Source organism: Lolium perenne, chromosome 4 (genome assembly GCF_019359855.2).
Source record: "Lolium perenne isolate Kyuss_39 chromosome 4, Kyuss_2.0, whole genome shotgun sequence".
NCBI classification, from domain to species: domain Eukaryota; kingdom Viridiplantae; phylum Streptophyta; class Magnoliopsida; order Poales; family Poaceae; genus Lolium; species Lolium perenne.
In genome coordinates, this window is record NC_067247.2 from 13,474,666 (window position 1) to 13,491,661 (window position 16,996).

Genomic DNA, 16,996 nt, shown 5'->3' on the forward strand with positions numbered 1-16,996 from the left:
CTCCCGCACTTCCAAGATCAAAGCCCCATGATACTCTATTTCTATGAACTTTATCTAGACGTATCCAAGCTTGCTCGGCTGTGAGTTCCATGAAACATCCACCGGATAATAAATCTAATTCTCTTTTATTATCTTGTTCTAGTCCACCATAAAATAAATATAAATATACCAAGGTGGTAAATCATGATGGGAACATTTTTGAACAGTCCATTTGAACCTGAGATAGGTTGTCATTAAGCTCTCACCGCGGCGATTCTTGAATTGGTTATATCTCTTCTTGCTTCCGAGGACTTGACTTCGGGATAGAACCGAAATATAAATTCCTTCTTAAGATTCTCCCAAGTATCGATCTTTTCTGCAGGGCAAGTTCTATACCAAGATAATGCAGTGTTGGTTAGAGATTGACTAAACAATTTAAGCTTAAGTTCATCATCAATATAATTTCTCAATTTGATTGTCCAACACAACTCAGTAAAATAATGCAAATGAGTATAAGGAGCCTCATCGGGATCATCTCCTGCAAAACTATTCTCCTTCAAGATAGCAATAAAGCGTGGATGCATAGAATATTCAATATGATTCCCATTTGGGAATTCCTTAACGAACCCTCGGTTGGATCTTCCGAGATATTCAGCTGCATCAAGCTTATTCATAAGCCCAAGAGCAGCCATGGTACTACCTGAAACTATCAAACAACTTTAATAAAAACAATAATAGATAAGAAACTAAGAATAAAGAGCAAAAGCGCCGAGCTCCCTAGCAACGGCACTAGAAAATAGCTTGATGGCTGCAAGTATACAGATCAGTTGTAGCTAGTTTTGAAATAAGGAGTATCGAAGCACGAGGAGATACTACTAAATATTACTTAATAATTGTTTTATAATCTCAAAACGATAAAAGGGGGTGTTGTAAATGGTTGCAGGAAAAGTAAATGAAGCAGTAAAAACATTATATAAAAAGGGTTGGAACTTAAAAGACAGTATTCTCAGGGATTATTGGATCCACCTCTAGCACTAGGACTCATGTTAATCAAGATGAAATATGCTTTCAAGCATGTTGTGTGTGGGAGAGCTCCGTAATAAGATGCGTCCAGAAAGCCATCGGTCATCGCATCTCTAAATAACCACATCATCTAGCCTTCAGCGGCCACATATGGACTAGTGCTATTAAGGGGTAAACCCCATGGTTATCGATATGAGCTTTATGAATCCCTCTTATCCCCCTTATTCATGTGTCAAAGCGCCCATACGGTAATGTCACTTCTTGCCGTTCGCTTTACCACACTTCAAAGAGTAGTTTCCTCTCAAGACCAATAGGCAATATTACATGGTGCACAACATGTAATAACAAGAGATAAAACTAACACATATTAATACTTAGAACTATAAATCATCTTAGATTCATCTCATATTCATGCTAGGGTTTCCATCTCCCCAAGAACTAATAAGACTACTCACACATGGAGACAATCAAGAACATCATCATAATCTTGTGGAATGAATTAGAGGAATGGAATGAATTCGAATACAAATCCACAATAGTAATCAAGATTACAACTATGGTTGGAGAATGATGGCGATGAAGGTGCAACGGTTGATGATGAAGGGGATGATGCCTTGTCCTCCGAGGATCCACGTAGGACCCCGGATCTTGTCTTCTCCAAAGTTCCTTCTTGAGATCTGATATGGGGCGGTGTTTCTCGGTTTTGCGAAGCTGTGTGTGTTTGATCTATGATCCATCCGCGGGAGGTGAAAGTATTTGACGAGACGGTGCTCCTGGTGGGTGATACAGGCGGACGGTACGGGTGGGCTCTGCCCGTACCGATGCCCGTTAAACTCCCAGGAAGCTATCCTCGCATTGTCCTTTCACACAGGTGCATTATTAAGGGCAAAACTAATTTCTATCACGTCAAAATGCCAGAAAATGACAGTTTTCATCGATATTTAATTATTGACTTGTTATTTTAAGATCCCATGTGGACAAGCATAAAAGGGCCCGGTAGCGCAGTGAAATATGATAATCCTACCGCTACTTGATGATAACTTGATGAAATATTAATGCAAAAACATGCTAAAAATGCACTCATCAAGGATGAAAATACTTGTCCTTGTCTTCCATTGGATGCGATGACATTGAAGCGAGGTCATGTTTCCCAACTTAAAGATTTGGAAGAATGCGCCTTAGTCGTAAGTGCTAATTCATTCATATCTTGTTTTGAGAATCAACCCGTGGTTGGATGGTTAGGAGGGAAGTAACATACTGACACCTCCAACCTACCAGGGATCAAACCCCAGGTTTGACACTTTTGTGTCTCATTAAAGGCGAACTAATCAGAGACAACTTGGTGGCTTTGTCTATCTCAAAACCCGCCGAATCATTTTCTTGGACTTAGTCTCTCAGAGGTGGTCATAGGGTAGGGTGTGCGTCCGTTCAAAGGGGTGTGTGTGTGTATGTAATTGGGAGCTGCCTTGCAACAACTGCAGTAAAAATGATTGTGTGCTTCACTTTGATGTAGAACATCGATGGCCTGTGGTGTTTTCGTTAATCTCAAGACTCGTCGGATCAGTTTTTTGGACTGAGTCTATTTGGAGGTGCTCACAAAGATAGGGTATGCGTGCTTTGAAAGGGGTGATTGTATATACGTATTTGTGAGTGCTTGCGTCTGTTGTAAATGTTATGTCGTAGTTATATGCTATATACTCGGCTCCTTGATACCTTACAACAACTTTAATAAAAATGGTTGTGTGCATCACTTTGATGGAGGTTTGAACTACCTTTTCGAAAAGATGTTGCCACCTAAGATGCATCTCGCTCTATAATTATCCTTAATAGTGTCCTTCAACCTGATTTGTCTTTTTTGCTACATTTAGTGCCGAAAAATACATAACTCCAACTCAACAATATTCTTTACATCCCGCCTCTCGTCGCCAGATTATGGTTATCCCCTCCAATGGTCACACGACCTTTCCCATTCATACTGTATCTCGGTATGTTTTCTTTTCATCCGGCCAAACAAAAAATTGGCTCATTCAGCCCACGGAGTGAGATTACTCCAACATTTTACTTCAAGTTTGTAGAAACTATAGTGGGTGGCCATGCACCATCGACTATGTGATATTGCCTTGGACATACTCACATCAATTTGTACAAGGCCACCATATTGTATTTATGATGTACATTTAATTTTTATAAGAGCCTACATTCCGAGAAACATAGAAAATTGAATCAAGCATCACCCACCACACCTAACTCCATCTTTAACATTTAGAGTAGCATGTTCTCGCTATAATCCTTCAAGAGTATATAGCACACACACATCACATCCACACCTATCTATTAGTACATGTCCGTTACTCCACTCAACGGTACTTATGTTGCCCAAAAGTTGCTACACATTGGGAAAGAGCTAGCAAGCTCTATGTTGAGACATCGTAGTTGCCTGCATATATGCATGTGTGTATACATGTGTGTGATTGCGAAACTTTTTCTGGTTGTCTAATTTTGATAGGACCTACATTTTCTCCAATTTTGATCCTGACACCAGGTAATACAGTAGTAACTAACTGCAGACGTCTCGACGGCTCGACTGATATACTGATGTTCTGTTTACTTTTTTGCCAAGAAAAATTAACAACCCAACCGGTATGTTGACTTTTCTTACAGAGACTTCAAAGAAATTAAGTCTAAAATTAGCAAATGTGTGACCCACAATAAGGTGAGGGGTTGCTAGCTCGTCGATCGGTAGCACTTCAAACGTCATTACATTTTGGTGATATGTTTTGTTAAATTACTCCTGAACGAATGACAGGCTTTGGATTCAGCCCAGAGGATAACATAGGAAAGATTGGCTTTCCAGCTGTGCAAGCGGTTCCATCGTTCTCGTCTTTGTTTCCACGTCTCTTCCCTCACAATCATCCTCTGTGATGCCTCATCCCATGTTTTTTTCGATAAAGGATGTTTTATTACTTTGTGAGAAGCAATTACATCCAGCCTCTGCATAACCAGGATGCACACAGCTGTTTCAACTGTCCAGAACGAACAATAAATGAAAAAAGGCGAAATACATATCGAGACGATAAACTATATAACGCCTAAGGAGAGTGTGGAGCTTCAATCCGTAGACTATGCTGCCACCCATGTCGGGAAAAAGTATCCCTCGCCGTAGCCTCCAACCGTGTACAGACCTCCATAAATAGGTCTCGATTCTCCGCCCGCTGAAGAGGTAACCATGAACGGAGAATACCTGTACATCTGTAGATGACCTGCAACAAAGAACAGTTTTTATCGTTAAAAATCTTGTCATTTCTACTTAGCCACAGCGCCCAGATAACTGCTAGCGCCCCCACCCTAAGAAGCAACTTAAACCTTGAATCAACACCGTGAAGCCAATTGCCAAAGACATTTGCCACACTAGTCGGGGGATACAGGGTAGACGCTACTTGGATGACTGACCATATAGATTTCGCAAAACTGCACTGGAAGAATAGGTGTTTGATGGTTTCATCATGATGACAGAAAACACACCGTGAACTTCCGTGCCAATTCCGCTTAACAAGATTATCTTTAGTAAGAATTACTCCTCGACGAAGGTACCATCCAAAAATCTTAAATTTTTATGGTATCTTCATCTTCCAAATTTTCTTATTATTATCAACTGGTAAATCAGAATGAAGGATTGCATTGTATAAAGATTTAACTGAGAAAGAGCCATCTACATGAAGATTCCATCTAAATTCATCCGGTTCAGGGGATAATTGAATATCACCCAATCGTTGAACTAGAGTATTCCATGCTGTTAGCCTTTGTCCAAGTAAAACCCTTCTGAACGTCACATTCGGAGGTGAGGTAGCCATAACGGAAGCAATGGTATCATCTTTGCGACGAACAATACTATACAAAGCAGGATATTGTTCACTCAGGGAAGCATTGTCCAACCAAACATCTTCCCAGAAACGTATTTGTGCTCCATTCTTAATAGAAAAAGTACCATGACGAAAGAAAATATTTTTCGTTGCCATGAGACCAGCCCAGAAGTGAGAGTCCCCGGGTTTCCAAACCACTTGGGATAGCGTCTTCGAGCCAATATACTTTCTCCGAAGAATAGTTTGCCAAGTCCCATTCTCAGTAAGAAGCTTAAAAAGCCATTTACCTAGCAGAGCATAATTCTTAACCTCCAGGTCATGAATTCCAAGTCCGCCTTGATCTTTGGGACTACACACTATACTCCATTTAACCAATCGATATTTCTTTTTCTCGCTGTCCCCTTGCCAAAAGAATCTGGATCGATAATAATCGAGTTTATGCAGAATTCCTTTTGGCAGAAGAAAGAATGATAACATATACAGTACCATATTTTTTAGTACCGAGTTAATGAGTACCAATCTTCCTCCTAGGGACAACAATTTGCCTTTCCAACTACTAAGGCGTTTCTGTAATCTTTCTTCCACAATCTTCCATTCAGCAAGTGTAAGTCTCCGATAGTGAATCGGAATACCCAAATACCGAATAGGAAAATGGCCTTGCCCGCAACCAAACAACTCTGTATACCGAGTCATATCGTTTTGGGCATCGCCGAAACAGAACAATTCACTTTTATGGAAGTTAATTTTCAATCCCGACAACTGCTCGAAAGCTGCTAAAATTAATTTGAGATTACGAGCTTTTTCGAAATCATGATCCATAAAAAGAATTGTGTCATTGATACGTCTCCGAAGTATCGATAATTTCTTGTGTTTCATGCCACATTATTGATGATATCTACATGTTTTATGCACACTTTATGTCATATTCGTGCATTTTCTGGAACTAACCTATTAACAAGATGCCGAAGTGCCAGTTGCTGTTTTCTGCTGTTTTTGGTTTCAGAAATCCTAGTAACGAAATATTCTCGGAATTGGACGAAATCAACGCCCAGGGTCCTATTTTGCCACGAAGCTTCAAGAAGACCGAAGAGGAGACGAAGTGGGGCCACGAGGTGGCCAGACTACAGGGCGGCGCGGCCCAAGCCCTGGCCGCGCCGGCCTGTAGTGTGGGCCCCTCGTGCCGCCTCTTGACCTGCCCTTCCGCCTACTTAAAGCCTCCGTCGCGAAACCCCCGATCGAGAGCCACGATACGGAAAACCTTCCAGAGACGCCGCCGCCGCCAATCCCATCTCGGGGGATTCAGGAGATCGCCTCCGGCACCCTGCCGGAGAGGGGATTCATCTCCCGGAGGACTCTACGCCGCCATGGTCGCCTCCGGAGTGATGAGTGAGTAGTTCACCCCTAGACTATGGGTCCATAGTAGTAGCTAGATGGTTGTCTTCTCCCCATTGTGCTTAATTGTCGGATCTTGTGAGCTGCCTAACATGATCAAGATCATCTATCTGTAATTCTATATGTTGCGTTTGTTGGGATCCGATGAATAGAGAATACTATGTTATGTTGATTATCAAAGTTATGTCTATGTGTTGTTTATGATCTTGCATGCTCTCCGTTACTAGTAGATGCTCTGGCCAAGTAGATGCTTGTAACTCCAAGAGGGAGTATTTATGCTCGATAGTGGGTTCATGTCTCCGTGAATCTGGGGGAGTGACAGAAACCTCTAAGATTATGGATGTGTTGTTGCCACTAGGGATAAAACATTGGTGATATGTTCGAGGATGTAGTTACTGATTACATTACGCGCAATACTTAATGCAATTGTCTGTTGTTAGCAACTTAATACTGGAGGGGGTTCGGATGATAACCTGAAGGTGGACTTTTTAGGCATAGATGCATGCTGGATAGCGGTCTATGTACTTTGTCGTAATGCCCAATTAAATCTCACAATACTCATCATAATATGTATGTGCATGGTCATGCCCTCTTTATTTGTCAATTGCCCAACTGTAATTTGTTCACCCAACATGGTGTTTATCTTATGGGAGAGACACCTCTAGTGAACTGTGGACCCCGGTCCAATTCTCTATACTGAAATACAATCTACTGCAATACTGTTCTATTGTTTTCTGCAAACAATCATCTTCCACACTATACATCTAATCCTTTGTTACAGCAAGCCGGTGAGATTTACAACCTCACTGTTTTGTTGGGGCAAAGTACTTTGGTTGTGTTGTGAAGGTTCCACGTTGGCGCCGGAATCTCTGGTGTTGCGCCGCACTACATCCCGCCACCATCAACCTTCAACGTGCTTCTTGACTCCTACTGGTTCGATTAAACCTTGGTTTCTTACTGAGGGAAACTTGCCGCTGTGCGCATCACACCTTCCTCTTGGGGTTCCCAACGGACGTGTCAACTACACGCATCAAGCAAATTTCTGGCGCCGTTGCCGGGGAGATCAAGACACGCTGCAAGGGGAGTCTCCACATCCCAATCTCTTTACTTTGTTTTTGTCTTGCTTAGTTTTATTTACTACTTTGTTTGCTGCACTAAATCAAAATACAAAAAAATTAGTTGCTAGTTTTACTTTATTTGCTATCTTGTTTGCTATATCAAAAACACAAAAAAATTAGTTACTTTCATTTACTTTACTTGATTCATCATGTTTCCTTTTAATTTTACCACAAAAGACATACCGGTAGGACGTGGGTCTATAATTGGGAGAAATAATATAGAAGAATTTTTCAATCATGTCAGTACCGTTGAAGATTTTGAAGATAGACACTTGGTAGAACTTGCTCCTACTTATGAAATTGCTACTGCTGCTTTAGTTCGCATGTTGGAAACTAAATTTGTTAATCTCAATCCTATAATCCAACACATGTTTCTCACACTTGGTGATATGGAAGAAGGGGAAAAGAAAGATTTTGTTTTAGAAACCCTTCTTAGAGATTTTGGTGGTATAGCAAGAGAGGCTAGAAAGGTCTTTGCTAAATATGATATGCTTGGTTCTTATACCAATTTTGTTAGTCTCCTTGAAAAGATGGATATGGATAGAATAAAGTACACTAATAATATTAATGATGGTGGAGAGATCAAAGCACCAATACCATGTAAGCTCCTAGCAATGCATGAAGCACTAGAAAATAACTATGCTTGGCTTGTTCCTGAAAATTTGTTTGATGAGAGTAGCAAGCCCAAGACTAATGAAAAGGGAGATGCTAAAACTTATGTATCCAATATACTATGCATGGTTGAGAAAACTCCACACCCCGCTGTAGATGCACCATCCTTCGATAACACTTGATACACACTTTCTGCGCCTAGCTGAAAGGCGTTAAAGAAACGCGCTTATGGGAGACAACCCATGGTTTTTACTACAGTACTTTGTTTTTATTTTGTGTCTTGGAAGTTGTTTACTACTGTAGCAACCTCTCCTTATCTTAGTTTAGTGTTTTGTTGTGCCAAGTAAAGTCGTTGATAGTAAAGTTCATACTAGATTTGGATTACTGCGCAGAAACAGATTTCTTTGCTGTCACGAATCTGGGCTGTTTTCTCTGTAGGTAACTCAGAAAATTATGCCAATTTACGTGAGTGATCCTCAGATATGTACGCAACTTTCATTCAATTTGAGCATTTTCATTTGAGCAAGTCTGGTGCCTCGATAAAATTCGTCAATACGAACTGTTCTGTTTTGACAGATTCTGCCTTTTATTTCGCATTGCCTCTTTTGCTATGTTGGATGAATTTCTTTGATCCATTAATGTCCAGTAGCTTTATGCAATGTCCAGAAGTGTTAAGAATGATTGTGTCACATTTTAACATGTTAATTTTTATTGTCCACTAACCCTCTAATGAGTTGTTCTAAGTTTGGTGTGGAGGAAGTTTTCAAGGATCAAGAGAGGGAGATGATACAATATGATCAAGGAGAGTGAAAGCTCTAAGCTTGGAGATGCCCCGGTGGTTCACCCCTGCATATTCTAAGAAGACTCAAGCGTCTAAGCTTGGGGATGCCCAAGGCATCCCCTTCTTCATCGACAACATTATCAGGTTCCTCCCCTGAAACTATATTTTTATTCCATCACATCTTATGTGCTTTGCTTGGAGCGTCGGTTTGTTTTTGTTTTTTGTTTTGTTTGAATAAAATGGATCCTAGCATTCACTTTGTGGGAGAGAGACACGCTCCGCTGTAGCATATGGACAAGTATGTCCTTAGGCTCTACTCATAGTATTCATGGCGAAGTTTCTTCTTCGTTAAATTGTTATATGGTTGGAATTGGTAAATGATACATATAGTAATTTGCTACAATGTCTTGGATAATGTGATACTTGGCAATTGTTGTGCTCATGTTTAAGCTCTTGCATCATATACTTTGCACCCATTAATGAAGAAATACATAGAGCATGCTAAAATTTGGTTTGCATATTTGGTCTCTCTAAAGTCTAGATAATATCTAGTATTGAGTTTTGAACAACAAGGAAGACGGTGTAGATTCTTATAATGTTTACAATATGTCTTTTATGTGAGTTTTGCTGCACCGGTTCATCCTTGTGTTTGTTTCAAATAAGCCTTGCTAGCCTAAACCTTGTATCGAGAGGGAATACCTCTCATGCATCCAAAATACTTGAGCCAACCACTATGCCATTTGTGTCCACCATACCTACCTACTACATGGTATTTCTCCGCCATTCCAAAGTAAATTGCTTGAGTGCTACCTTTAAAATTCCATCATTCACCTTTGCAATATATAGCTCATGGGACAAATAGCTTAAAAACTATTGTGGTATTGAATATGTACTTATGCACTTTATCTCTTATTAAGTTGCTTGTTGTGCGATAACCATGTTCCTGGGGACGCCATCAACTACCTTTTGTTGAATTTCATGTGAGTTGCTATGCATGTTAGTCTTGTCTGAAGTAAGAGAGATCTACCATCTTATGGTTAAGCATGCATATTGTTAGAGAAGAACATTGGGCCGCTAACTAAAGCCATGATTCATGGTGGAAGTTTCAGTTTTGGACATATATCCTCAATCTCATATGAGAATAATAATTGTTGCCACATGCTTATGCATTAAAGAGGAGTCCATTATCTGTTGTCCATGTTGTCCCGGTATGGATGTCTAAGTTGAGAATAATCAATAGCGAGAAATCCAAAATGCGAGCTTTCTCCTTAGACCTTTGTACAGGCGGCATGGAGGTACCCCATTGTGACACTTGGTTAAAACATGTGTATTGCGATGATCCGGTAGTCCAAGCTAATTAGGACAAGGTGCGGGCACTATTAGTATACTATGCATGAGGCTTGCAACTTGTAAGATATAATTTACATGATACATATGCTTTATTACTACCGTTGACAAAATTGTTTCATGTTTTCAAAATCAAAGCTCTAGCACAAATATAGCAATCGATGCTTTTCCTCTATGGAGGACCATTCTTTTACTTTTATGTTGAGTCAGTTCACCTATTTCTCTCCACCTCAAGAAGCAAACACTTGTGTGAACTGTGCATTGATTCCTACATACTGGCATATTGCACTTATTATATTACTCTATGTTGACAATTATCTATGAGATATACATGTTACAAGTTGAAAGCAACCGCTGAAACTTAATCTTCCTTTGTGTTGCTTCAATGCCTTTACTTTGAATTATTGCTTTATGAGTTAACTCTTATGCAAGACTTATTGATGCTTGTCTTGAAGTACTATTCATGAAAAGTCTTTGCTTTACGATTCACTTGTTTACTCATGTCATTTACATTGTTTTGATCGCCGCATTCACTACATATGCTTTACAAATAGTATGATCAAGGTTATGATGGCATGTCACTCCAGAAATTATCTTTGTTATCGTTTTACCTGCTCGGGACGAGCAGAACTAAGCTTGGGGATGCTGATACGTCTCCGACGTATCGATAATTTCTTGTGTTCCATGCCACATTATTGATGATATCTACATGTTTTATGCACACTTTATGTCATATTCGTGCATTTTCTGGAACTAACCTATTAACAAGATGCCGAAGTGCCGATTCTTGTTTTCTGCTGTTTTTGGTTTCAGAAATCCTAGTAACGAAATATTCTCGGAATTGGACGAAATCAACGCCCAGGGTCCTATTTTGCCACGAAGCTTCCAGAAGACCGAAGAGGAGACGAAGTGGGGCCACGAGGTGGCCAGACTACAGGGCGGCGCGGCCTAAGCCCTGACCGCGCCGGCCTGTAGTGTGGGCCCCTCGTGCCGCCTCTTGACCTGCCCTTCCGCCTACTTAAAGCCTCCGTCGCGAAACCCCCAGTACCGAGAGCCACGATACGGAAAACCTTCCAGAGACGCCGCCGCCGCCAATCCCATCTCGGGGGATTCAGAGATCGCCTCCCGGCACCCTGCCGGAGAGGGGATTCATCTCCCGGAGGACTCTACGCCGCCATGGTCGCCTCCGGAGTGATGAGTGAGTAGTTCACCCCTGGACTATGGGTCCATAGCAGTAGCTAGATGGTTGTCTTCTCCCCATTGTGCTTAATTGTCGGATCTTGTGAGCTGCCTAACATGATTAAGATCATCTATCTGTAATTCTATATGTTGCGTTTGTTGGGATCCGATGAATAGAGAATACTATGTTATGTTGATTATCAAAGTTATGTCTATGTGTTGTTTATGATCTTGCATGCTCTCCGTTACTAGTAGATGCTCTGGCCAAGTAGATGCTTGTAACTCCAAGAGGGAGTATTTATGCTTGATAGTGGGTTCATGTCTCCGTGAATCTGGGGGAGTGACAGAAACCTCTAAGATTATGGATGTGCTGTTGCCACTAGGGATAAAACATTGGTGCTATGTTCGAGGATGTAGTTACTGATTACATCACGCGCAATACTTAATGCAATTGTCTGTTGTTAGCAACTTAATACTGGAGGGGGTTCGGATGATAACCTGAAGGTGGACTTTTTAGGCATAGATGCATGCTGGATAGCGGTCTATGTACTTTGTCGTAATGCCCAATTAAATCTCACAATACTCATCATAATATGTATGTGCATGGTCATGCCCTCTTTATTTGTCAATTTCCCAACTGTAATTTGTTCACCCAACATGCTGTTTATCTTATGGGAGAGACACCTCTAGTGAACTGTGGACCCCGGTCCAATTCTCTATACTGAAATACAATCTACTGCAATACTGTTCTATTGTTTTCTGCAAACAATCATCTTCCACACTATACATCTAATCCTTTGTTACAGCAAGCCGGTGAGATTGACAACCTCACTGTTTCGTTGGGGCAAAGTACTTTGGTTGTGTTGTGCAGGTTCCACGTTGGTGCCGGAATCTCTGGTGTTGCGCCGCACTACATCCCGCCGCCATCAACCTTCAACGTGCTTCTTGACTCCTACTGGTTCGATTAAACCTTGGTTTCTTACTGAGGGAAACTTGCCGCTGTGCGCATCACACCTTCCTCTTGGGGTTCCCAACGGACGTGTCAAGTACACGCATCAGTCATCGGCATATTGAAGGATAGATAAACCCCCATCAACCAAATGTGGGATCACACCCTCAATTTGACCATCAGACTTGGCACGCTCTATGAGTATTGCCAGCATATCTGCTACAATGTTGAATAACATTGGTGATAGCGGATCTCCTTGGCGTAACCCTTTGCGTGTCTGGAAATAGTGGCCGGTGTCATCATTGACCCTAATTGCCACGCTACCTCCATACACAAAATCGTAAATTAGAGCATGCCACTCAGGAGAAAAACCTTTCATCCTGAGTGTCTGTTGTAGGAAAGACCATTTGACCTTATCATATGCCTTTTCGAAATCTAATTTTAAAATGACCCCATTAAGTTTCTTGGAATGCATCTCATGTACCGTCTCATGCAGAACTGCCACTCCATCAAGGATGTTCCTTCCTTGCATGAAAGCAGTCTGAGAAGGTTGGACAACATGATCCGCAACCGTATTAAGTCTAATGGTGGCCACTTTCGTAAAATTCTTGAAACTGACGTTTAAGAGGCAAATAGGTCTATATTGTTGAATCCTTTCTGCCACATTAACCTTCGGTAACAAACTTAGTTCACCAAAATTTAGACGAAATAGTTCTAGTTGTCCTGTGTGAAGATCACTGAACAAATCTAGAAGATCCAATTTAATAGTATCCCAGAAAGTTTGATAAAACTCCGCTGGGAAACCATCTGGACCCGGTGCTTTATTGCATTCCATTTGGAAAATTGCCTTCTTAACCTCATCCTCAGAATAAGGTGCAGTTAAGAGTCCATTTTCCTCTGGAGAAACTTGGGGTATATCATCCGTTCGGTCCTCATTAAGGGAGAAAGAACTTTCCTCCGGAGGCCCAAACAGACCAGGTATATATTTTATGTGTCATTAATGATCCGGTTATAACCGTAATGTTCTTACATACATCTTGCTGGATTAAATTAAGATCTAGTAGAATTACGCATCTTTTTGTTTCTTAATATCCATCATTTTGTTTGGATAAAATAACGTGAAAGCTATAGATATGCTTATCCTAAGTAAAATCATCATTGAAGCATCTTGCTCAGTCGATTTATTTTTGTTATGCTGCTACCAGGACCCTTATTTCAGGATGACATGTGATGCCGCTGCAAGAATCGGTTATCATAAGCCATCGCTGATTGAATCAAGATTTTTCCCTGCTCTTCAGGTACATTTTATTTAGTTTTGAGTAACACGCAAAGATAAAAACTATATATCTACGGGTGTTGTGTAGAAGTTCAGAAGTGGCCATTATGATTTAGTTAGGTTATGCATACGGAGCTTTCTTGCAAAAACACGTTTATGCATATGGGGCTAGGCATAATGCTAATCTCATTTTCAATTTGTCGATGATATGAAATTAGTTAGACACGACAACACAATTTTTGAATTTAGAGTTTAACACTATTGATGGGGTCCATGTGTTAAGTCTTCTGTTTAATGTCCTTTTATGTCTACTTTGAATTTCTTTTGTTACTTTGTGTTAATGATGGCTAGCTAGCTTCAAATATCCTGCTTGATGGGTTTCTTTCTTTCCCCTTTCCAGGGGGAAAACACGAAAATGTCAGCTAGTGATTCGAATTCTGCGATATATGTGACAGATATTCATGAAGAAATAAAGAATAAGGTTTGTCTTGGACATTGTTTTTCTGAGATTTATTTATTAAAAAAGCTTAGCCAACAAGCTGGACCACTTTCATTTTTCTTGTGTGAAATTGTTGTTGGCTTGGAGGCTCCTTGTCGTGTTGTCTCATGGGCTTAACCCTTACTCACATCATTTTCCAGGTGAATAAATATGCTTTCTCAGGTGGCCAGGACTCCAAAGAGCTACATAGAAAACTTGGATCTAACCTTGATGTAAGCCATAAAAAACTGAAGTTTGAGCCATGCATCTTGTTTTATTTAGTTACTGAAATGCTAAACTCCATGATTGTTCATAATCTTGGGATCCTTTTATATTTTGTACTGAGTCAATTGTGGAAGACAAAAACCAAGCTGGTGAACCATAAATTCGTGTCTTCATGCGGGTGGATGTACCGATCAAGTATCTCAACTTCTTTCTTGAAGACGATGAAGACCTCGAGGGCATAAAGAAGGTAACACATATACACTACTTATATATTTATTTCATACTTTTGTCAATTTCTTCCATGAATTGTACATCATCTTTGATGCTCTGAGAGATTCATTCCACATGAACGAGGAGTACAAGGAAGGGAGGATGCTGACCAAAGAAGTGAAGGATCGCCTTGTCGATGTTCTATATGAGATTGTTTCACGACACCAAAGAGTAAGAGGTCAAGTGACTGAAGAGATGGTTGATGCATTCATGGCACCAAGGCCTCTTCCCAACATGTTTGGCTAGCTCAACCTCGATCATTTCAACTTTCAACGCATATACGTGATACATGTATATAATTTTTTATGACTCAATTGGGTTCTCAAGGTCCTGTCATGTTGAATTTCTGTTTAGTGTAGTTTGATCTGCCAAGGATAGTCTCTGTATATACATTAATATAAAAATGAGTACTGAAGTTGTGACTCATTTAGAGCATTCTGAACCTTTAACCGTTAGCATAGTACGGTCCTAATGGACACATGTTTAGTTGCAAAACACTTAATCATCTCTAATCATGCATAATACTTGTCTATCCTAGATGTAGATTGCGTCTCTCCATCCACTAGCGTCTAGCGTGGAGTACCTACTGGCACAACTAACGCAAGTTCTGCAATTAAGATGGTGATTCAAACATTTCTTCATGTCCGGCGTGAAAACTCTTTTCTGGCAGTGTCATCTCATCGTTGATCTGCTGGCCTCCATTGGTTTCCTTGGCAACTAGGATGAAAATACTTGTTCTTGTCTTTAGTTGGACGCGGCGACATTGACGTAAGCTCATGTTTCCCAACTTAAAAGATGTTGTTGAAGAAGGCGCCTTAGTCGTAAGTCTAAGTTATTCATATCTTGGTTGGATAGTTAGGAGGGTAGTGGCACTCCTAGCCCAGTAGGGATCGAGCCCCAGGTTTGACACTTTTATGTCTTATTAAAGGTGAAATATTTTTCAGTGGGAGGCGACTTTCCTGTCAATAGCAAGACGCATGTGGTGACTTAGTCGGAGTCTCTCGGAGGTGCCCACAGGGGTAGGGTGTGAGTGTGTGCACTCAAATGACTAACTGTATGTACATATTTATGAGCGTCTACGCCTGTTGTAACTGTTTTGCCATATTTTATCTATGTTATATACTCTTCTTCTTGATGAATTTGGCCTCGTTGCCTTGCAACAACTTTAATAAAACTGGTTGTGTGTATCACTTTAATGGAAACCCCAGCTGTTTGAACTGCATTTTGGAAATGCTACCACCAAAGATGCATCTCCTTCTAGAATTATCCTTAACATTGTCCTTCGGCCTTAGTTATATTTTTTTGCTCCATTTACTGCCGAAAACAACAAATATTCTTTACATTTCCCCCATGTACTCTATCCAAGAAAGTTTTGTTGGACGGAGGAGACCATTCGTAGCCTTGCCTTAATCTGCCAGATCATTGTTACCCCCTTACATGGTCACACAACCTTTACCATTCGTACTGTATCTTGATGTGGTTTCAATTGGCTCATTTCGCCCAGGGACTGACATTATTCCAATAATTTTGCGTCGAGTTTCCAGAAACTATAGTGGATGGCCATGCACCGTCGACTATGTGATATTGCCTTGGATATACTCACATCAACTTGTACAATGCCTCCATATTGTATTTATGACGTATATTTAATTTTTATAAGAGCCTACTGTCCGAGAAACACAGAAAAATTGAATCAAGTATCACCCACCACACCTAACACCATCTTTAACATTTAGAGTAGCATGTTCTCGCTATGGTCCTTCAGCAGTATATAGCGCACACATATCACATCCACACCTATCTATTAGTACATGTAAGTCACTCCATACTACGATATGTGTGTTTTCCAAAAGTCAGTACACAATAGATATAGGTTGAACAAGTGTTAGATGGTGCGCAGAGAGACCAAAGGATGGATTTGTTTCACGTAGGATGGCCACATAATTTGTTGGAATTGTAGGCATTGGGAAAGAGCTAGAAAGCGTTCTGTTCCGACATTGTAGCTGCCTGCCTGCATGCTTGTATGTATGTGTGTGATTGATTAGTCAAAGTTCTCACAGCTGCCCAAACGGTTTATTTCATACTTTTGTCAGTTTCCTCCATGAATTGTACATCATCTTTGATGCTCTGAGATTCATTCCACACGAACCAGGAGTACAAGGAAGGGAGGATGCTGACCAAAGAAGTGAAGGATCGCCTTGTCGATGTTTTATATGAGATTGTTTCACGACACCAAAGAGTGCTAGCTCAAATGACCGAGGAGATAGTTGATGCGTTCATGGCACCAAGGCCTCTTCCCAACATGTTTGGTTAGCTCAACCTCCATCATTTCAACTTTCAACGCACATACGTGATACATGTACATAATCTTGTATGCCTCAATTGAGTCGTCAAGGTCCTGTCACGTTGAATTTCTGTTTGGTGTAGTTTGACCGGCCAAGCATAGTCCATGTCTCTACATTAATATAAAAATGAGTACATATAAGTTGTGACTGATTTAGAGCATT

General features: G+C 40.6%; 1 pseudogene; it reads left to right on the forward strand.

The window, feature by feature from the left end:
- The window catches only part of LOC127346571 (tryptophan--tRNA ligase, cytoplasmic-like), a 39,721-nt pseudogene extending 24,986 nt beyond the window's left edge, over positions 1-14,735 (forward strand).
- Positions 14,736-16,996: the final 2,261 nt, after the last annotated feature.